We start from the raw sequence: 5,224 nt of genomic DNA, 5'->3' as shown, positions 1-5,224 counted from the left end.
TTTTGTTAGCGCAGGTTGCCTACATCAGGATCAAGCATACATTCAGTGGAAAACCTATTGTTCTCTTTTGATTGACGAGTCCTTAACTTACTATTTTGCTAAGTGGATTATGACCATCTGAGGATAATCCGTCATTCCAAGAAACCCTCCATACTCCTCCCTTCCCTCTCCTTCTCCCCACTTCTCCTCCTTCTCCACCACCCCTCTGGAAATTGTCTCGCAATACAAGCACACTTATGATATGGGCCCATTTGACTAATTAATTAAATCGACCAATTAATTAACCCCTCCCTATCTGGGACACCCCCAGCAGTTCCCCTCCCCTCCCCCTCCAGGAATTTGTCTGGAAAAAGACCCAATTGATTGGCTAGCAGGTGGAAAATTGATTGCAGTGTACGGAATATTGTTTAACCCTTTATTTGGCAGTGTTGCTTCCAAGCAACATCACATTTACCTTGGCCTTATGGGACAACAAACTCTTCCCAGTGCATTTCACTGGCATTACTGCCTCCAGGCAACATTCCTTTACACACTGCGAACGCCAGTTTTTGTAATAGCTTAAGGTTTTCCACATGAGATAGCAGTTTGTGCAGTGGTGTTACAGAGATCTCCTCGTGTGAGCAACAGAGGTGTCTTATTTTGGTTTTAAAAGAGTGGATTTAAATAGATTGAAGAAAAACTGCTAAGATTACTGGCAAGATATACCCAGAGGTAAGTTTACAGCAGAAATATTTCAATCTTTGTTTGGAAATACGTAAGTAGTATAAAACTTTTATGTTGCCTGTGAGCAACATTGCCTATAGTTAGGACATGTGCCATTAGTATATTACACATGTTTACGGTGTGACAGAGAAGATATTTTTATTTTTAGGGGCTTTTTAGCAATGGATTCCAGAATATTTTATGGAATCGAAAAAGCGAGAGGAATAGTAGTTCCACTAGAAAACCCGGCTTTGTCTGATCTAAGTGAATCTGAAGACACTGAACTCGAAGCTTTGGCAGGCTGTAGTGATTCCAGAGCGTCAATCTCAGTTCCATAACCAAGTTATACCAGACACTGATTCTGATTTAGGAAGTGAAATCTCAGAAGCTGAACATGTGCAAGGACCTTCTGCAGTGAATCCTTCTAGTGCAAGTGGCAGTCAAGTGAAAAAGTAAATTAAAAAAGCAGTCACATACATGTGGGTAAAGGAAGATACAACTGCTAGGGCAGAAAGTCTCTCTCCTTTGTTTTCTGATGAAGGCAATACACCACTGGGTTATTTCAGAAGATTCTTTGATTCAGAACTAATTGACAAAATTGTGCAGGAAACGAACTTAAACTCTGACCAACGAACTACACGTCAGTAAACAGCAATATAAATTAAATAGAACAATTTTTCGGTGTTCTGATATACATGGGTCTTGTTTCTATGTCTTAGTAGACTGACTATTGGTCTCAGTCAATGAACTGTGAAAAATTCACCAGCATTTTCAGTTTGAAGCGCTTTCAGAAACTCCGCCGATACCTGCATTTTACGAGCAATGAGAATGCTGTGAACTGTTCTGACAGACTTTTGAAAATAAGACCTGTTCTTGAGTCAATTGTATAGAACTGCCGTGAGCAGAAACAAGAGTCGGCATTTTCTACAGATGAGAAGATGGTTGCATATAAAGGTACAAGAGCAGGTAATTTGCGCCAATATATTCAAATAAGCCACACAAGTGGCGTTTTAAGATTTTTGTTCGTGCTGGTGTGTCTAGAGTTGTCTATGATTTTCTTCCCTATACTGGCAAGGGGATGATAACTGATCTTGCTGATGACGTGAAAATAATGGAATTGGAACACTTTTATTTTGACAATTTATTTTACAGCCTTGAACTTAAAACATACTTAAAAAACATCAAAACATTGAGTCCATGGGCACCATAAGGAAGAACTGAATAAAGAACTGTCCTCTACATGACGAGAAGCGGTTACTGAATGACGAGTCAGCTATGACTACAGGAAGGACAGTCACTCAGACCTCATTTTAGTAAGGTGGGCAGGCTATAAAATCGTGACACTTGCAAGCTCGTTTTTTGGTGTCCAACCACTCTCAACAGGAAAACGATGGGACAGCAATCAAAAAGGAATTGATGTGCCCTGTCCCAGTATTGTACGTCAGTACAACAAGCACATGGGAGGAGTTGATCTTGCTGGTATGCTGATAGAGCTCTACAGAGTACCAATGAAAACTAGGCGATGGTACATGAGATGGTTTGGATTTATTCTAGATCTGAGTGTTTTAAATGCTTGCCTGCATTTTTCGAAGAGAATCTCTGGACAAGAAGACCTCATCAAAGTCATTTAGGGCAGATACTGCCAATGGTTTGATATTTTCAGGTAAAAGTAAAGTAGGAAGACCTTCAACAGACAAACCACCACCATAAAAGAAGAGTAGGAAGGCAACAGCTCCGACTGTTACACAAGATGTCCGATTTGATAATATGGAGCATTGGCCTGTATACGGTCCCAAAGGTCGTTGTCGTTATTGTCCGTCTGAATATTCTACAGTCATGTGTTCCAGTTGCAATCTAGTATTGTACTTCGATCCAAAGAGGAACTGTTTCCAAAAATTCCATTGCAAGAAGAACAAGAAGGAAAATAAAACAGTTCTATTACGCAGCAGGAATGCATAAATGTGTTTATAAATTAAATTATTCACGTACGGCAAACATTTTGCTTCAGGTTATCGGCAAACTCCTTTTTCCTATGATATGTATAAGTGTGATCTACTGCTGGCAATGTTGCTTGTAAGCAACGTTTCATAATTTTCATAATTTTTGTCAAAAATTTCTAAAACTGACTGAATTGTATTTCTTTAAGTATAATAAATAGATATAAGCACTTAATTTTTTTTAATTTTCACCATTTGCCAAATAAAGAGTTAAAAAGTTTCTCATACACAAGACAATGTGTGAAAGATTCTTTATTTAAACAATTTAAGGGATACAAGGCAGTGTATATCATATAGTTCATTTATTTACTTTAAATATTTAAATAGACAAAATTCCATTCCCTACAAATTCTTTGAGGGTGAGAAGATACTTGGAATATTAAACAACTTCGAATTTTTTTTTTAGCCCACACGCCCAAACACTTCACTGGGCTTGTCATTCCACGTATTACTATATGTGGAGGCCACGCTACCCCTGCTCAGGTCTGTGACTGGCCACTATGAGAGCAGACGTTGCAGTAATCCCCAAACAAAAGAGCTTCTGATGGTGGCTGTCCTTTATTATTTGATTGCTGAGAAATTCCTGTTCAAGCACATGCGCTCTCTCTCTTTCCCCTATCCCCCTCTCTCTCCCTCCACCCCCCTCCTCACAACCGGTCATGTCCTGTAGTGTAACCCTGCTAGGACTGCATGCACCATTGGCCGTGGTCGGATCGAATCACACACAAAGCAGCATTTACCTAGTAAACCCCACCTGTGCATTTCTTAGAGTGAGGTAATATCTCCATCAGATTGATTGTCTAATTAATTAAATCGATGCCCTTCGTGTGGGACAGTTTTCCGTTGCTTTCTATTGGTGGATTACTAGGATTAGAATATTTGATGGGATTCGATCCTACAGCTTCCCAATTTCCGAACCCTACTGTTATTTTTTCCCGTTGCCTCCTATTGGTGTATACTGATACAGTTAAGTCATTTATAGAAAGTCCATTAAGCTGGAGGTAGCTGAAAATTTCAAATTTCAGCTCAGCTGCATGCTGTGTCCATAGAAAATCTGAGGAGATTTCGGACTGGTATGTGTGCTCGCAATAAAGCAACAACAATAAATTGATTAAACGGGGATTGGATATTGCGATTGGATTTTTAAACCTTTGTAGAATTCCTAAATTGGTTCTCTCCACTACATTCGGAAGGAGGAGGAGGAGGAGGAGGAGAAAGGGTGTGTTAGGGGATAGGACAAAGACACAGAAAATACCACAATCCAGGCCGTAGCAGTAGTTGTCATGGCCAGATGTTGGATATCGCTGAAATACATCCTGAATGCACATGCCCAGTGTCCACACGTCACTCGCCAATCTCCTCATGAGCAACCAGCGCCAACGCTCAGAGGTCGGACGGCCGTAGCCAGTTTGGTGGACGCGTGTGTCCGCCAGAGTGCACCACCCTGACGTGGAGGGCGTCTGGAAGTGATTGGAGTGGTAGGAATTAGGATGTTATCAACACGTTCATTGCCAACACTTGGCAGTTATCGATATTGAATGACTCAATTTTCCAAGGGGAATACATGCAACACATGCGATCACAGAGACAGCCCAATGCACACTGTGTATTAGTTTGCTGTTTAGCTATCGAAAGGGCACTGTGGCTGGGACTTACTCCTGTAGCTGTGTGCAATAACCGACTAGCTGGCCTACTGGAACTTTTCGTTGTAACCACCGATTGCCAGAAAAGCCCATTTGTTCTGGCCACATGCCTCCTCTGGCACACGCCTCACATTCGAAACCGCGTCGTCCTAGGAAACCAGCAAAATTTATTTATCGCTGTAATTAGAATTAAATATTACACTTGCAGCCCTAATCTCATAACATTGGACACCGACTCTGGAAATATCCCCCTTATAACTGGGTACAGTTTAACACATAAAATGCTTCATCCTCCTTGGGGCTATTGGTGAATTAGTACAATGGACATCCAGCTCACAAAATAGTTTGATTGGGGTGATCATGTGCCATCACTGTGGATTTTTAGAGTATAAAAGGAGGTGTGATAGGAGCAATCGTACACCTTGCATGTTTATTATTACTGGAGAATCTAGACAATATTGGTTGTTGTTTTGGCCTTCAGTCCTGAGAGTGGTCTGATGCAGCTCTCCATGCTACTCTATCCTGTGCAAGCTTCATCATCTGCCAGTACCTACTGCAACCTACATCCTTCTGAATCTGCTTAGTGTATTCATCTCTTGGTCTCCCTCGCCGTTTTTTACCCTCAAAGCTGCCCTCCGATACTAAATTGGTGATCCCTCGGTGTCTCAGAACATGTCCTACCAACCGATCCCTTCTTCTAGTCAAGTTGTGCCACAAGCTCCTCTTCTCACCAATTCTATTCAATACCTCCTCATTAAGTATGTGATCTACCCATCTAATCTTCAGCACTCTTCTGTAGAACCACATTTCGGAAGTGTCTATTCTCTTCTTGTCTAAGCTATTTATCGTCCATGTTTCACTTCCATACATGGCTACACTCCA

The sequence above is a fragment of the Schistocerca gregaria genome, unplaced genomic scaffold (assembly GCF_023897955.1).
Source record: "Schistocerca gregaria isolate iqSchGreg1 unplaced genomic scaffold, iqSchGreg1.2 ptg000474l, whole genome shotgun sequence".
NCBI classification, from domain to species: Eukaryota; Metazoa; Arthropoda; class Insecta; order Orthoptera; family Acrididae; genus Schistocerca; species Schistocerca gregaria.
This window is presented reverse-complemented; position numbering follows the sequence as displayed.